Below are 19,045 nucleotides of genomic sequence, written 5' to 3'. Positions count from 1 at the left end.
CAAGTCAGAGCACTCCGTAGAGTCCTCTGCTGTGAATGGAAATGCAAGATCTCACATCACCTCACAGCATCACTACTTAAAGGGGAAAATAAGAGAGTGTAGGCTACGCAGGGTTAAGCATACTTAAAGTCCATTTTGTAAGTTTTCACACGCTGATCCAGAAAAACAGTTATGTTTAAGCACAAATATCATTCTGTTATCCTGCAGATGACATTTCGGGTAACAGTGTTGTGGCTGCCAGGGAAAGAGTCTTGTTGATGGAGGTAGTTTTGAGACATTCTGAAGGTGTAAGGCACTGGATAACCCTTTTTGATCAATCAATTTCATTATAAGTAGGACTGTCATTAACCTATCATTAGGCTATACCCATATTTGGTTTTGGATTGCAGCCAAAATAAGAAATTTTGTTCATCTTCAGAGTCTGATGATTTGTGTAATGATTATTAGCAATAGCAAACTTAGAGGGCTTGCCATGCAAAAGCTGAAGGAATTTGAAGTTTTAGTTATGTACTCATTGTTGTTCTTCCTTGTCTGATGGTTAAAAAGAAAAGGAAGACCAGTATTACTGATGTGGGTCATACCCATTGTATGACCATTATATGTTTTATGACAACCATCCTGCTTCCTGTTCTTCAGTCTTTGGTTTCTCTGTTCAATTCTTTTTTTTTTTTTTTTTCTTTTTTTTTTTAGGAATCTATCACTTCTTGGAGCTCCCTGTTCTTCAACCTGCCTGTGAGTGCAATTAAGATTTCATGTCTGACACAAGGCATAGAGACTCATAAATACTGATGGTAAAGTACAGCTGATTTTAATTGTATAAGCACTGTATTGCTTTATTTGCACAAAGCTCACACCTTCAGATATAAATAATAGTGGAAGACTGTGAGAAATGGAATTAACTGAAGAGTTATCAGGAAGTCTGCAATGGAAGCTATAATGTGTAATTATTCCAACATAAGGCATCTTGTTTCAGTTCCTTTGACTATTTTGATTTGGTTTATTCTGAATTGGGGTTTTAATGGGTCTTGTCAAATTTATGGGAGATATAACTCCTACGGGAGAATGAGAACTTTAGGTTTGTTGTAACAAGTACTGCAGTAAACACTGCAGCATCAGTTTACCTCTCTTTCTTCTGTTTCAATGCACTGTTATTCTTCATATAAATGATACAGGTTACTTCCATTGGTGAGTACTTGAAGATCAGACTATTTTTTATCTGGAATGACAATATTTTTTTTTAATGTACAACATAAAACATTCAAAATTTAATACATATCCAGCCTTTCTGGGTATGGTTTCCTGACTAAGTAGCCATACACACATTCATCTGAAAACTCTTTCAGACACAGGACTTGCTTGCTTTATTGGCAGCAGTATAAAATTACACAGGTATCAATCACCTATAGGACTTGAAACATGCAATCTCTCTTCATTACTGAAACACAGCACAGTACAGCACACTGAGGGCTAGATCATGCCTTGTACATCGTTAAGAATGAAGTGTTGAGGGATAACACTGTAACCATGAGCTCCTAGGGCTTTCCCAGTCAGTGCACCCTGTCTTCAGTGATATTTCATCCTTGAAGAAAAGGCAGTGCGCACCTTTTCCTTTCCTGAGTAGTTCCCTTTGGAGGTTTAGATGAGTGTAGGAACATGGGCCTACTTTCTACCTGATCAATTCAATTAGCTCCTATTCATGGGAAAGGAAGCTCCTGAGAAAAGAGTCAGTCAGTTGTCCCCATTGGGCTTCTGATCAAGCCATGCCATTTGGTAATAAATTGTCCTTACTTGATTTCTTGCTGTTGGATACTCAGGACCAGATCCAGAAAGGGAAGGAGTCATTATAGTGCGATATTTCAAAGTTATACATAGGAATGGTATTCAAAACATTGGCATGTGCTCCAAAATTGCTGAAATATGTAAAGATGAACGGCAGACAGCTCAGAGTGAGATTCACAAAAGGCATCTCTAAGTGGGAAAATATAAAACGTTGAAAAAAGGATCTTCCCTGAGATTTCTCTTGGCAGTTTCAGGACTGAAGTCAGATGATGCTGTGAAATGGATTCCATGCCTGAAATGCCTCCTGGTTTTCTGTCTCAGTTCTGGAAGATGACAGCTGCCAGATGTATTAGACCTAATTATAGACTATATGTTCATCGTTTGTCACTGATGTTTTTATAGTACTTATATAAAGCCCTTAAGTTGGGATAGCGATCAGCATAGGCTTCTGCGATGAGGGGTTAGACAATTACAGGGAACAATTCAGCAAGCATCCCATCTGAACTGCCCTCTTAGGGCTATATATACTAGTAAATTCAATAATGCCAAGGTTCCCTCTTTGCCTTTAGGCCAGCTGGTGCTCTTTGATAATATCCATATTATTAAATTCTCTTATTCTCCAAACCAAGATGGCCATGCTGAAATTGCCCATGGCAAAAGGTCTTTGGCCTGTGGTAATTCTCAAATTGTCTGGGAGAGTAGAAGTTGATCTGGTTTAGCATACTCCACAGATAAGCAACTTAATAATTTGCACGGTTAAGCTGTAGTGCATGTGTTCATGCCCTGGCTCCATGTATAGAAGTGGCCTAGAGGCACTTCATTCTCTCCACTGACTTTAGAGTGATCCCAGGATGACTCATCCTTATTTAGGAAGTCATTCAGGTACACAAAGTCAATGGGATATATATGGGTCCAAGCTGTTTCCAAAATTATCTGTTGGACTGGGTGCTCTACATTATTCAAATGATAATGATCACCAGTTTGATCACCATATGAAGGAATTATGATGTCTGCACATTGATGTGACTCCATGTCTGGACTGATTTAAGCTTTTCTATCACCAATTGAAGCACATCTGGAAGTCCTATTAGTATACAGGCCATGTTATTGTGAAAAGTATGATATCACTTTCATGCAGGAGACACCTCTCTGATATCTTTGTGCTTTGTTGTCCATTCCACTCTTGTTACTGCTAATAGATAAAAGTCTGGAAAGCAAAGAAAATTGTTTGAAAAATAGTGATCTCTTATTCCTCACTTCACGTAATTTCTCTTTCTCTTCTCATACTGTACATTTATGTAGTAGCTGTGTTTTGGGGGGGGCTTTTTGCTGAGTGATGGTTAATATTGTTTTAAAGTTGATCTATAAAAAAGCATGTGGATAGTAGAAAGTTTCCCAAAGGTTATAATATCTGCTGTGGAAGGACACCTTAAAGCCAGAGGCGATCTGTCATGACATTTCTAGTTCTAGTGGGTTGGTTATTTGTATTGGTGGTTCTACCATATTCTTCATCACCTATAACGTACTTAATTGTTCTGGGTGTTGCACTATTTTCTCCCACAAATACAAAAGCAAATGCAAATACAGGATCAGAAACTTCGCATGAGTTGATATGAGGAAGATCTGCAGGAACCTGATTGTGGACCACATAAGAAAGAAAACATTCCCTCTTTCTTCCACTGTTCTGTTCTCATCTGGACCTGAATATTATAGGCATTGCAACAGGTCTGGGGCCATAGTAAGATGAAATGTGCATGCTTTGAAATTAACCATGTTTTGCCTTTGCTTTTGCTAGAATTTTCAGTCTTTTATTCAAGGTTTTCCACTCTTAGCTGGGTTGAATTGCTGCCTGGAGATGCCTCTAACTTGCCATTCACTGTAGAGGGAGCCTACGGTGTAGGTGACTCAGTAAAGCACTTAACTTTAAGTGGCATAATTTAGGTTTATGGGTACAATGCGTTCGTGGATCAATCTGGTGTTTTCCCCAGTTGCTTGGCTGAATGGTTAAGTGAGCAAGAGCAGCTTCTTTACTTACTGCTTGGAGAAGCGTAGCCCTTTGGGGAAGCCTATTAGTTTCATCCCAGGAGAGCAGGAAGGGTTAACCCTTCAGTGTTCACTAGGACCACTTAAGAAGTCATTTCCTATGGTAACAATGCAAAGCATATGCTGCTTGTTAATACAGATGGGCAGTGAACTAGCAAGGCATTTTTAAAGTCTTTCAGTGCTGTATGGTGCAGCGAGAATATGTACCCTTGAGCCAGTCTGAAGTATGTTTGTCCACAATTTCATTACTGTATGTGTCTGAGTTAGTGTCTTCATTAAAATGATAAGTTTCTCTAAAAGCTGCAAATGACAAGTGACCTTATAATGTAACATGGTCCCGCTTAGTCTGCAGGAAAGTATTAAATGTCAGGACTTATAATTGTAAGGATTTGATATTTATGAAGGTCAGTTCAAGTGTGAGTAATATAACATAATATTACATTTAAACTAAGATCTGTGTTCATAGGAACCTTTTAAAAACACCCAGCTGCCACTGCTGAAATAGTGCAATGATAGATGATGATTTTTTTAGACTTAACACATATTGTGAATTTGCAACTCATGTAGGGTTTGTATTAAAAGCTGACACGATATTTTAATTTAAACAGAGGTTAGATTATTAAAGCTGGCGAACAGCCAGAAGTATATCAATGTTAAAAAATGTCCATTTACTTGACTTTTGCTCTCCTTTGTATTTATTGGTAAAATACATTAAAGAATTCACCTGAATTGTTACTCATAATTAATATTTTTCATTCAAAAACTGGCACATTTTGCCCTTATTTGAGGCTTGACATTGCAAACCAGAATGAAATGAAACTTTTTTCAATGATAAAGGGAAAAGAAACCCAATTCCACAGACTGTATATCTCATTAACATTAAATTTATTCAGGTCAAGTCACTACTCAAAATGATGGAAATGAAAGACTTGAAGTAGTATTTGTATTGTGTGGTTTTTTGAAGGACAGTTTCTTGGGGAGATTCTGTTCCCCTGGAACCTTAATGGCCATGTGCTCATAAGTTATACAGATACAGATCAAGCACAATTCATATGAAGTTAGTCTTGATGGATGCAGAATGTCCATAGTTATCATTAGCTATAAAACCTCACTGGATGCCCAACACCTTTCAGCACCTGGCAGGATTATGCTTTGTGTTTGCATCTTTCCTCTTTCCATCATCAGGGCATCTCATATCTAATAAGTAAAGTATGGAAAGTGCCCGTGGAAGACATAATGGATCAGAACACAATTAGATACTTTTTCTGTTTTCCACAGTCTGTTTGAGCTTTTGTGCTGAAAGGAGCATGCCTAATTATTAATTAATTGTTTGGTCTAATGATTTAGGTTATCACTGCATCCATTTGGACCACTAAGCTATGCAGAACAGAGGGCTGTACTATCAAGGAGCCTGCCTCATAGCAAATGTCATAAAAGAAACAAGAAAGGTAGGATCTCCGGTGATTCATGACACAAGTATATTACAAGGATGGAAAAGTGTTTTAGTTACGGAGAAGTTATAAGAATGAGGAGCTGGGCCCTTTCTGGCTCTAGATTTATTGGTAGAGCAGCAGTATGTTATTTGAGGAGGATCAAGTGATGTGGTTCTGGCTTTCTAAATTCCACAAGCCTCCTGTCAAAGGATGTAGATACCTCGGACAGCATCCATATAACCAAATGTAGGTAGCTATAATGCAGGCAAGTCTGAGCAAATCATCAAAATTATGCATATAGTCAGTGGAGAGGAACAGAGACTTTTATGATACAATTACCAAAACAGACCTCTAAGTGAAGTGAATCATTCTCTGAAAGAGTCTATTTCTGTTGTCAACAGGACAATTTAAAGTGAGTATTTCAAATATAAATATAATAATCTATACTCTCTGTCTATACAATACAGTGAAACAGGCAGGGTCAGAAGTAATGTGGGTTATCTTAGGTAAGTAGGATTATTGGTTCTTCATGGATGACTGTTATGCTAGGGTCCAGCTTCATCTTGTCTAATTACAGGCATTTTACTGATGTGCTTAATTTAGAAATCCAGTTACCCTACAGTTTTCAGTTGTCCTACAGTTTCTGTTACATGCAGTAGAAACAGACAGGCATATTGTAAGGAGGACTTGGGGCTTAGGTGGATGGAATAGCTCTCTGTAAATGTTGATTTCTGGAGTGCCTGCTGCTACCTGTGAGGTGTCATGTGCTACATGTGTTACAGAATGCTTACAACACCTTCAAATCTCTCTCATAAGAAGGGGTACCTGGGTCCAGACGTTCATAAATCCTGAGTCAGAACCACAAAAATATTCAGTCAGGATTAGAAATTTTGATATCAGAGTTCTCTAAAGACATAAAGGATATATCCTTCAGCCTCCAGTGAATCCAAATCTTTGTGTGAAAAACAGTTTTGATCATACAGTCTCCTAACATACATGTCTCTTAGCAATCCCAAGTATAAGCAGCCTACTCCTTCTACCCATCCTTCCTTCAGACTTACCTCTGCTTCAGCTATAGCATCTTCCTCTCCCACACCTTTACGTGGATCAAGTAACCGTTCCTTTCACTAGGGAATAATGTCATAAGCAAAAGACAGTGGGATGAAGAAAGAAGTATAGTTTTCCCATGCAGCACAGCAGAGGCAGGATGAGGGGTGGCTGTCCTGGGCTTCTGGAAACTTTCCTTCCTCTTTCTCTCTGCCTTAACTATCCAGCATCATCTTCTCAGGAGACAGAAGACTGCAGCACCTCTAAGTAATTCTTGCTGGGAGAGGTCAACAAGTGGATAGAGCAGCCCATCAGCAAAGCTTTCCCTTCCTCCCTCTTCATCAGGATTAACATGTGAGGGCTGGTTGGTATTCTGGAATTAGTATTTCCCATGTTCGTAGCCCACTGCAGCCTACTTAATTGTACACACTAAAAAAGAAACAGCTCATAGGAGCTCAGAGATAAGGTGAAAAATAGACGTTGTGTGGGAAAGTTATCAATGCACATGTCCTATCTGAGAACAAGACTGAAAGAAAGGGGAAAGTGTCATCTGATTTGACTAACAAATCTATCTAGTGCAAACAGGCTCAGTTTGCAGCAGGACCTGAGGTGTCTTCACACCTTCTACTAATTGGATCATTGAAAAGATAATTATAGTAGCTGTATAGAGGAGGATGCAAGGAGAAAAGAGGAGCCTGAACAACACTGAGGCGGGTGGCTGAGTAAAAAGTATTGACTAAGTAGTAAGAGTGGGAAGAAGAAATTAGGTGGGACCTTGCATGTGGAAAGGGAGAATTTTCAAGTGATACAGTGCAGAAGGTAAATAGGACAATACACGTGGCAGGAAAAAGTTTCTTGGTGCTCCTGGGCAGTGCAAAGAGGAACAACTCATAAAGAGAAAGAGAAGTTCCCTCATTAAAAACAAACAACTTACTTAAATAAAGGGTGATCAAGTGCATTCCACATCAGTGCAATCACATGTCAGTTAGGCAATTAGTAGCATAATTGCACACAGAAAGAAGAGTAGACAGAGAGGGTGATTACATGGATGACGATTAAAAGCACATCCTTTCTTCATAGGGGGGTCATAGCTTAAACTAACTTTCAGAGTGCAAACAAAAAATTAGCATTGCTTGTAAAAAATGATGCATATATTTCAGGGATGGTCACACCTTGGCACATCTTCAGCATTGGACATGCATTTTGTCAGCTGTAAACCTATGGATGAAGTAAAGTTTGTGCAGATATCGGGTACATGGGAGGTTGTGTTGGAATGGAGAAAGTGTGGTAGCATGGTGGATCACAAAGGACATCCGTGCTGTCGTGTGGTTCTGAATAGGTGGTGGTGGGTGTTTTGAATGCTACTATCTCCTTGAAAAGTAATTTCACTGAGTTTCAGTGATTAGAGTGATAGGAAAAATAATGTAGCAATTTTAAATGTAGTCTGAACTAGGCTGCATATATATACAGTGTCTGTGTAATGGCAGTTTAGATTGAAACAGCTATTTTATTCTAACAAACCAGGATTACAAGCACAGTTGCTTTTTAGATGTTTGCTTTTGGTGTTCTATAGGATTAAAATGGGTTATGAAAACATCGGTCAGCCTAGGCCTCCAGCTCCAGCACCATTCACTTTGACTGCAGATGAACATAATGATGAGGTGAAGGACTAGCTCTGATGTATGGGAAAGAAATGAAGCATTTCCTTCTGCAAGGACCATGTGTTGTCTTTCATAGGAAAGTGTACACACTTTTTTTCCTTTTGATCTTTATACAGTATTTTCTCTGTACTGTTGAACTACACCAAATGTCTCTTTGAGAGTTAGGCAAACAAACGTCAACCTTTTGCCAACTGGTGTGAAATTAAAAAAAAGGATTTTCTAAAATCTATTTCAACTGCTTTTCTGTCAGACAATGATTGTATAATTGAAAGACATCCAGTTGATAAAAAAGAACATATTTTTTATTGGCAGCACAGTAACATGAGTTCAAAGACTGTATTTGCCAAGAGTGCATAACTCTGTAATGGCCGGCATACTTTTACAAGTGTTCAGTGGTATTACTGACAGAAAGATCGCTTTGGTCCAAGACAGATGTAAAATACTTCATTTAACAAATATTTACTCCACAATTATCTGAAAATGTAGAAAGTACAACCTGACATGTTTGAATATCTAAAGAACCTGTTTATGGGGTATGCTATTATTGTTCCTACATAATAATCCAAAAAATATAGTTGCAGGGGAGGCTGGATGATTTAGGATATTGGTAATAGGATACAAAGCCTTTCACTTCTTGGTCAGCAGTTCAAAACTGGCTTAGGTTGGTAGTAACTCAAAATGATTGCTGCACTATGTCACTAGGGTTAATCATAGGTTGGTGCCTTCTAGCTTTCAGAGTCCACCGCCATAATGACTAAATTGGCATGATGACCACAGGCTATTGTCACTTTTGCAGGAATTAGTGTCTCCAAGGAGACGACCATGAAGGTGGCTGCAAAGGTATAGGACCCCAGCACCTCTTGCATAGAACCGTACAATTGCCTGCCTTTTGCAGTCTCCAGGAACCTGTGAGGAGTTTTCTCCTAACTCAGCAGTGATGGAGACAGGGAAGACTTCTACAGATTGAACATCAGTGAATGTCAGCATGGAAGCGTTAGGAAATATGCATGTCATTATGAACTGTCATAGCAATAGCCACACTGATGGAGAACTGTGTGGCATAATTATTAACAGGTAATCAGAAGACTAGCCGAAGCATGAGAGTTTATCTCAGTTTTTATTTGGTGTTCTGAGTTTAGGAAGCAACAGAACACTGAGATTTTTTTGGTCAGAGGTGTAGATTTTAGACTTGAAAGTGAACATAGCTGCATATGTCAGATGTATAGAGGGTTGCATCTGTTCAAGTCCTTTGTGGCCATGCCTTTAACTGGGAAACCAAATGCAGCTGGTGCCCATTTCCTATCACCAAGACCAACTGGCGTGGCCTAGCTCACATCCACACTCTTCAACACTCTCGCTGTCCAGAGCAGGACATCATAATAAACCTACTTACAGGCAATAGTCCCTTACCCATGTTAATGCCCAAAGTGTGCTTGGGAACAGTTTTGGAGGAGTATTGGCTGGCCCCAACCAAAACTATACCAGGGACCATCTGACAGGGTGGTGGTGCTATCATGTTCTGGTGCTAGGCACATGCCCAGGCACTCCTTAATTCGGTAGTGTAAGGAAAGCTGTGTGACCTTAGCTAAGAGGTTTTGTCTTCCTTGTTTCAGTTAAATATCTCTGAAGTAGAAAAAGCAGCATTTTTGTTTCTTGTGCATTTAGAGTTTTTAGAATAAGTTTTGTCAATTGCTTGACCCATGTTTCATAAAAGGCAACGAATTTGATCCGTATGTCTAGGCCTGGTATGCAAATAATTGTATGTATGTGAATTGAGGTTTAACACTCATAAGGTGTTGCTTCTCTAGCTGATGTCATTTTCCTATCTCTCATATGCTGATGTGGAAATGCTGGACCTTATGTATTTCAAAATTTCAAGAAATTTGCTTGGTGTGAGTAGCAAGACAGAATGTTACTGATATCACATAAAAAACAGATACTGAGCATTTTAAAAGTTGTTCCTTGCTGTCTTTGCTGTGAAGCACCTAGCAGTTATGGAACAGAAGGAAGAGACTGAATAACTAGTTGTGAAGTGGAAATGATTTTATTTCCAGCTTCCCCTGTGCATTTGCCATAGACCAGAGAAGGGGCCCGCAGGCTCCTGGGTCAGATGGAGGTGAGCATCACAGAGTGTTTGGTTTGGAGGAGAGGGGGAACAAGGGAACACATACACAAATGGCACGGCTTGGGGAAGATAGGGGCAACCCAGGTACGTGGGGAGGAAGAAAGGCAACATTGATAGGGAAAGTTAAAGGCTGAAAAGCACACACAGTTTCTCACACTGGGGGAGAGGCATCCCTGAATAAGGGCAGGTGTAACAATGGGGGGGGATGTTCAGGAATTTTAATCTACTAGGTAAGGTTTTTGTTGATTATTAAGCTAACAAAAGTTTTGCATCCTCTAAAACAATGCAGGTTTTACATAACCACAGTTTACATCTACAGTTTTCATCTTCCAAATATATTTAACACCTTTCCTCTCTGTGATTTTGGCAAACTGCGGAAGGCTGCTTGCAGGGGCATCTTGATGACTACAGAGTTTTCTCAGAGAGGGAACAGATTCTAGTTCTGCTTTTTTTTTTAGAAAAAGGTTTTATGTTGTTTATATTTCTTCCTTAATTTCAAGTTCAGATACTTAGCAACAGAAGGTCGTACCCTGACACCATTGCTTATAGGAATTGCCCAAAATGATCCAGTGTGCTTCTACCATTTCAGTCCTAATTTTCCTCCAGGTAAAAGTGACAGAAGTCTTTATTTTAAATTATATTCTTTCTCTCTGTTAAATGTTGCGCTCTCTAGCAATGACTGATGACATTGTGCTTTAAGAAGTTGTTTAAAAATATGCATACCATTATAGGTGGTTACTTAAGGTACATAAGTTTAAAGAAAGATATTTAAACACAGAGCCCTGGATTCAGGTAACCAAATTAAGGTGCTTGAGTTAGGATCAAAGCCACAGTTTGTTCTCTAATTACTGCAGAAATAGGCACCACCAGGAGTAATTCAGTCTCCTTCAGCATCTGAATTGCTCTGTAAGACCTCAACTGCTTTCTGCAGATACCTGTCTGTACTGACTGATGGGCGAAGGCAAAACCAATCCCATTCATTACAGTATTGCCCCAGTATGGCATGAACCCAAGCCACTGCATACAAGACTTCTAGATAGTTGCGTTTTGAGTGCCTATTTCCGATGTCTTAGAGGTGCTGACTTTCTTGGCTTTCACCTGCTTTTAGAGTACCTCAAATTGGGCATTGTGGAAAACTTGACTTATGCTTTTACCTAAACCACTTTCTGATTCCTGAGTCCATTTATACAGACAGAGTCAACAGCTGTAGACAGCTGCCCGGTAAAAGGCAAAGTAATCCTCTCCTCCATCATGGAGGTGGGGAACAAGAAGACAGGTCGCTAACCAGACCCCCATCCTGGACATTTCTATTTGTTTGGTTTGTTGCTTGGCTCTACCACATGACAGTAGTCGATACTCCTTCTTACTCTGCAGGAAAAGAAAGCAAAGTACCACAGCAGGCGCAGAAAGCACTGCACCCTGATGGTCTGTCAAGGGGCAGGCAGGACTACTAGTTCCCTGGTTCACATTGGTTGCTTCCTGTGGCATTCTTTACTACCTGTAGTAGCTTCAAAGGGTTTCCTGTTTGTTTTATGAAAGTTTTCCATCCTGAAACACAAATCCACTCTGGTAGCCATATGGGACTCTTTATCCTGCATTGGGTCAGACCAGTACAGGGCAGCAGCCCAGCTCTGTGCCATGAAAAGGAGGATCAGGGTCTGTTTTGCCTCCGTACATGCTCTGTCTTCGTTTGCAATGTGCAGACCTGTGCTAGTCTACAGGCAAAATCCTCCCTGTTTTATACCTGCATAGCCATGTTGATTTGACCATGGTTGCTCAGTTACAAACAATAATGAAATTAGATCCAATGATACTGCATGGATGGAACCGAGAATGATATTTTGCTATTGTGCATGTACTTGTAAATGAAGGAGAAAAAATAGATTATATCCTTTAAAAATGAAAAACAGACTTGAAAAAGTTGGTCTATAGATTTTTTTTAAGTGTAGTTCTACTGACAAAGCTTATAAAAACATTCCAAAGTAATGTAGTGTGATGACCCTTGCTCATAATCACAGAAAACCTCTCCAAGTTTTTGATTTTTTAATAAGCCTATCATTAATCTTCAATGAAAATAATACAGATTTTATGAAGAAAGCTCACCAAAGTTCTTGGAAAACTTACAAGACATTTAACAGCTGAACAGTGTATCTCACAAATGGACTTTAAAGGTGCTCTTTCAAACTGAAGCCTTTATTTGATCTGGTTTTATAGTTAGCAATTGCTTTGGTCTGAAACCTCACCCATCCTTTCCAACTAATAACCAAAAGAATCCTGAAATATAGCACTTGTTGGAGGTACAACGTGACAGCCCCTGAACCATTTAGTATTACTCTTAGACTCTTGAGGTTGAATTTATTATTTGTTCTAAGACATCCTACTTTACCAGAACTGTATATGTGTATATTCTGAACAAAATAAACTGCAGGATTAACAGTATTTATGTATATAAAATAAACATGTAGGTGAAGTTATGGATTTTTTTTTTATTTTCTTTTATGATTTTTTTTTTTGTGGGTTGTTGGGATTTTTTTGGTAACATTGAGCATTACTCAAATGTTTTATCCAATAACTTTAATCTGGATTTCCTTTCTGATAAAACTCTGGTTGTTTGCAGATCCACCCGTCAGTTTTATGAGGATATCTTTGAGACATCACAATTATAAAACAAACTGGAAGGAAGAGCAGCTGTACTTACAAACAAACATCACAGGCACAATTAATCTGTTTAAAGGGTTTATGAGGGGAAGCATAAAATATCAAATAAAGGGTAATGGGAAATATTTAAAAAATGCTGAAGCTGGTAACAATCCACAGAGCAGAGCAGCCAGTGCACGTTCAGGAAACAGAATGTAGCTAGTAACTCATCTGGTTGGAAGCCACCAGCTCTCTACCTCCCAACCTGAACTGTAGGGCTGTTTCATGTTTCTAAAACAGATACAGTTCTAGATATATATACTCCATTTACTTTGTAGATTACAATTTAAAGGATATTCCTTTTCTAAAAGTGAAGATGGTAATAAAATCTGAAGAGGCCAGTTTTATTTTCCGTTGTTCAACTTAAACCTAGTATGATCCCATTCTTGTGTTTGAAATTTATGTCTCTATTTAGATGAGAGAAAAACATATACATACACATGTTCTTTCGTGTTCTATCTTGTGTTTGCTCACGCATATACACCACCACCCCGTGCCAACAAGTGTACTGTAAACAGGCATTGAATCAACCAGGTGTATGACTATTTTGGATACTTTTTAAAAATCTCACAATATACTTTAAGATACAAAAATAAGAAACATTCTTCTATACCTAACAACAAACATTATCTTCAACTCCAAAACCCCATTTTAGAATCTGAATTAGTTGGATAATGCATTTGTGATTTTCTTACGTTAACCTTGACAGAAAGTTTCAGCATGTACCAAACTGAAACATTTTGGTATATAAAATATCCTGAGGTTTAATATATGAGACTGCATCTCCTCATGTCACATGTAAAGCACCTTTCTCTCTCTCTCTCTCGCTCGCTGTTCACAGAGTTATATAAGTACCAAAGAGTGGTAGTCTGCTGGTCTGATCTGCTGGTTGTTGTATTTCTGCCATCTCTACCATATATTTTTAAAATCACTCTTTTTAATTTGATAGAATATGCGTTAGTGGCTAGATGCTGGTGTTCATATGATATAAATTCCATTTGCCCAGGAGAAGAGGTTTTATTCAAGATACACAACAAATATAATCAGAATGGTTCTTTAAAGAAAAAAACTCGTCTGCTTTCATGGGAACACAGCGTCAGAAGGTTCCTTTTTTTGTAATAAAGTTCACTTGACTTTGGTTATGCATAAGCTTTTTATCAACAGACTATCAACTTGGGACACTTCCTACAAATTGTTGGACTGTCACATACTGTCTCAAAGAAAGCTGTGCATTAGATCTTTATTGTTTGGGCTATATAGGCATGGAGGGTTTTGTCACAGGGACAGTTCCAATTTAAACTTTGGTTTCAAAAGGTGGTTTAATTAGTGGTTTTGAAAGGACCTGTCTGTGGTTGATTCGGATCTCCCTTAAATTGATGCAATTGTGTAAATGCAGTATGAGATCCTGTCTCTTTCTAAAGTGGTTCCTTGCTGCTTATTTTGAGAAAAAGTAAAAAGTATTTTTAAAAAAAAGTTTAGCAGAGAAAACAAATCAACTTTAAAAAAAAAATCCAAGCAAAAGAGCAACAGTCCAATGAATTTTCCAAGAAGATGAAGGCATAGTGCCTTTGGATTTCTGCCTGTTTGTGCACATGAGGAATGTTGGTACCTTGGGATAAGCACACTCCTTGTCATGTATTATGCTTTATATGGACTCAGAACTGTCATCGCAATGGACATAAACATTTTTTATTTTCTTCACCTGCTCATGTGGCGCACACCTGGGGCTTCCTGGCAGCACGCTTGGCTTCGGCAAGCGAAGGAGAGACATTGCCAGGTTGGAAAGCTAGCCCTGTTCCCTTCATGTAAGTTAAGCCGAGTCGATCCCCTGCTGTTTTTATGGAGTGGTTAAGGACAGGGCTGAAAAACTTTAGCTTCTACTGAAAACTCAAAAATGCAGGGGAAAATAAACTTAGAGAGACTCAGACAGAACCATCAGTGCTTTGGTTAGATTTTTAGAGCAGAAGTCCTCTCCTTTGCCTGTCAGCTCTGAAGTTTACCCCTGGTGACTCCTGCGTTCTCTGTCTTTGCAACATAAGCAGCGTCAGTGCAAACTGCCTTGCCAGGTGTGGCAATGAGCGGACCTTTAGAAGTCAGCTAGATGGCACAGTGCTCTGCTGTTGCTCTATTAACTTAATGGTTTGGACTGAAACCTTTGTTGCTGTTAGTGCTTCCTGGAGTAAAGGAAGTGTCAGCTGTATATTGCTCAGAGCTGGCTGAAACGTTTATAGAGGAACTGAGATTTTCATTGATTTGAGTTCATGGGCATTACATAAAAATGCAAGGCTTCCTGCTAGTTTTTTTGCATCAGTAAACATTTTGTTGAAATGCTTTCCAGTGTCTGGTTGTCGGTCTCCTAGGCCTGAAAGCCACAGGAGAATGGAAACAGTGAGAGGGGAAGCTGTTGGAAGGTGCCTTTTGATGAGGAAAGAATTGAAACCTCAATGCTAAGGCATCTTCTAGACCATGAACAAATGCCATCCTTACAGACGTACCCACCGGCACACACAGATATGTTTATATGTGGATATTAGGTGACTGAAAGCTTACTCCTGCTCAGAAGGAAGAGGTGTTACCTCTTTCTGTGTGAAAAAATGGACTCTCACATGCTCTTGTTGATCCTGTGGCCAATCTGTTTGGGCCATTTGGGGTAAGGGGAGTCAGAGAGAGACCTGTCCCTGCCCATGCCTGCCTGCTCCTCACTCACTTACGTGAACAGATCTGCCCTCCCTTTGCTATAGTGGGAACTGCTTTCTCAGGGAAAAATGGCTTTCTTAGGCCCCTTTATTGCTGCAGGTGCAAAACATTGTGGTCATAACTGAGTTTGAAATAGGAGAATTTTGTTGGTTTATTCTGAGAAGACAATTCATGCTTGGAGTTAAGACTGATATTCATTACTGGCAGGGATGAACAAATTGAGCACACTTGGATTTGATTTATGGGTGTGATCTTTGAAAGTGAAACTCTGATGATGGTTATAATGTAAATAACAGCACCAGAAACACCAGTTTGGAAGAATCTACGTACCTCTGGCTTCCTGTTTCTGCTGCGTACCCCAGTTATGCAGAGGATGGATGCCTACATGTATTTTTAATCAAACTAATCCACAACAATACAAGTGATCAGGGTATTTTCAGGTGCAGTTCTTTAGGAACAGCATTCATATTTCACTAATCCCTGCAAGGCTGACTTGGACAAGAGTCTTCCCACACACGGTGTGTGGCATTCTGCTGCAAAAAGCCAAGGGTGTTTCCAGTTAAAAGTTGGCCTTCACATCAAGTCCATCCTTTGGCAGAAGAGTTTATATTATGTCATGAAGAAGTCCAATAATCCTATAAATGCACATCCTTGAGGTATGGAGCTTTTTGAAAAATAGGAATGTTTACCATGTTATCAACATTTATCCAGCTGGTCAGAAAATGAAAAGACAGAGAGTGAGACAGTATACAAGTATGTATATGTCTAATAGATTACTGAAACAAGCAGCAGAATGATTCAACTCTCTTGGGCCAATTCCACAATGTTTTAAAAGCAACATTTATTACAAAGCATGGAGTTAAAGCTGTAGAATTCATCTCTTAACTTCCTGCCTCTTTCCACTCACACCCACTGGCACACATGGAATTCACTGCCTTCAGACAGAGTTTGCAGTGGTGGGAGGGGATTCACTGAACCCATTTTAGGCATAGAAACTATGAATAATTTAGGACCTGACTGAGGATTTGGATTTCAATGTTCATAGCTGTTCAGATCTCTGCTTTTGATTTTCGCCCATTCCTATTTATTAACATTTCTGCTACTGGCCACTGTCAGAGAAAAGATTTTGGACTAGATGGACCTTTGATCTGACCCAGTACATCTGTTCTTATGGCAAGTGGTGCACTGCGCAGGAAGTAGGTGATGCAACTTCACAGATTGCTGGTTAGGTCCAGACTGGAGTTAAAGATGCTCTCTTTTTCCCCCTGTAAAGCTGAAGATGTTTTGCACTTTGGCTGCCACATAGATGTCTGTCTTTCTTTCCTTCAGGGACGCTCCAGCTAGCTGTTCTCTGATGGAAGATAAGGGATGTTACTAATACACTCTTTGCCTCACTGAAACACATTTTTCTGCTTCGGCCAATAAAATACTGATTTGTAGACCTTTGGAACATTCTGTCTGGTTTATTTATTTATTTATTTACTCTTCCTGGCAGAAGGACAGAAGTTGCTTATTTGTGGGACATCATAGATTTTGATTTTTACTTTGCGGTCTTCATGACTTAGATTAATTAAACTCTGTTACTAAGTGTTTCTGGATTAAAACACCTGGGAAAGGTAGGGAAAAGGATCCTTGAGACACTCCACAGGATTCTTTGGCTACATTAGCAGACCAAACAGATCCAGGACGTTGGCTCAAGAACTGGCATGCAGTCACCCATATCGTTAAGTTGTTCACACACGTTCTGGGCTAGATAGCATTTCCCCAGACAGTAGCTGGGTGCAGTTTGGGGTTGCTGTGGGCCAAGAGCCATTCACAAATGGAAGTCTGACAAGGCCACCAAAAGGGCTGGGGTTTGAATATTTAGCTGTAAGGATACATGCTGAGTTGTGATATGTCAGTTCATCTGAGGACCAAGAATGTTTCTTCCTTGCAGTTCTAATCCTGTTTTTTTCTGATGTATTTTTTTCCACTGTCTTCAGAAAGCAGTGGATCTAGTCTTTATTGTCCCATTTATTTTGCTGTGCTAAAGGATGAACCTTTCCTCTTATTAGACTGGAGACTTCTAGACCATTTAATCACAACAATCTGTTCTTGCAGATGACTGTCTTAAATAATAACTTTTTCAAATACATCCCACATCATAACTTCCTAAATGAGTATTTCTCATCCATTATTTATAGCTTTCAAATATTTTTTACCCTACTATCGTGTTCATTCTTCACCTGACTTTAATAGTCAATGATTTCCTAGAAGTCAATTTCCTGTCATTTCTTTGTTCTTCTCTGAACAGTCTTGCTGAAAAGGAAAAGACAGAATATCTGTTAACTTAGTGATTATTCCCTTCTATCTGGCATTTGTGTCACCACATCCAGAGTACTGCATCCAGTTCTGGACTCCCAGTACAAGAAAGACACGAACATACTGGAGCAAGTCCAGTGAAGGGGAATCAGGGTCTTTCTGCTGCCTATAGCTACCTAAGGGGATGGTATAGAGAAGGCAGGGTGAGACTCTTCTCAGAAATGCTCAGTGATTAAGTTCTGAGGCAAAAACCACAGGAAATTCCAACTACATATTAGAAAACAGGTTTTTTACCATGAAGGTGGTCAAACACTGGAACAAGTTGTCCGGAGCATCTCTGGAACCTCCATCCTTGGAGATACTCAAAGCTTGACTGGACAAAAGCCGGAGCAGCCTGATCTAAGTTGACCCTACTTTGGGTAAGGGGTTGGATTAGAGATCTCCAGAGGTTCTTTCCGACCTAAATTATTCTATGAGCTTATGATTATAACTAGGAGATAAATCTAATGGAAACTTCTTCTCCCTCACAGATTATTAGTACTTGAGGTTTCTAAGTGCAGAAAAGCATATATTTTGTTACTTATTTGGACTTTTTTTGCTTTATTTACACCAGATATATCTACATTTGTTTAATTCCACTCTTTTAATATAAAATACTAATGATTCATACTAAGAAGAGACAATTCCAATGAGTCATTATTTTGAGTTTGTGTGCTCTGTTCTTCTCTGTAAAGTATTAGTTCCAAGGGCTATGGTGCTCATTTCTAAAACATTTTAGACATGACTACTAATTTTTGATGCCTCAGATTCATTTAATTTAAATTAATTTAATCTAATTAATTTAATTTGAAAAAAAATGGAGCTTGTTGTTGTGACCTCAGTCAGCAGTTAACTCAATGGCAGTTAACAAAAGCAGCAAATATATCAGCATGTCCACAGAACAGAAAATGAGTTTTCAAATTGGATATGCAAAATGAGACCCTTTCAAAATCTGAGATTATTTCTGAAAATCTGATCAGCATAAGTAAGTGAAACCCAGTGATCAGAATAAGTGCAAAATACTAATCAACTTGTAATCAATTTAAATGAATGCTAATAAAATCAGAGTCAGTCATTTAGACTGTTAGATGAACAGCATCCTTCCTATTCAGATATTCAGTGTGGTGGAGATAGATACTTGAATTACAAGATTAACCATAGAAATACTGTGATGAAAAATAGTAAAGGATGTGATTTGTAATGTTAATGCACTGAGCCTGTCT

At 39.0% G+C, this 19,045-nt stretch overlaps 1 long non-coding RNA gene across 1 annotated transcript in view; it reads left to right on the top strand.

The window, feature by feature from the left end:
* Positions 1 to 364: 364 nt before the first annotated feature.
* LOC138689895 (uncharacterized) overlaps positions 365 to 19,045 on the top strand; it is a 37,900-nt gene continuing 19,219 nt past the window's right edge. The window contains exons 1-2 of the long non-coding RNA XR_011328689.1: positions 365 to 791; positions 5,170 to 5,270. This is a non-coding gene — a long non-coding RNA (uncharacterized lncRNA). The remainder of the gene's footprint in view (positions 792 to 5,169; positions 5,271 to 19,045) is intronic.

This window comes from Haliaeetus albicilla, chromosome 18 (genome assembly GCF_947461875.1).
Source record: "Haliaeetus albicilla chromosome 18, bHalAlb1.1, whole genome shotgun sequence".
Lineage (NCBI taxonomy): Eukaryota > Metazoa > Chordata > Aves > Accipitriformes > Accipitridae > Haliaeetus > Haliaeetus albicilla.
Note: the sequence above shows the minus strand (reverse complement) of the source record. Positions and strands in the feature narration are given on the sequence as shown.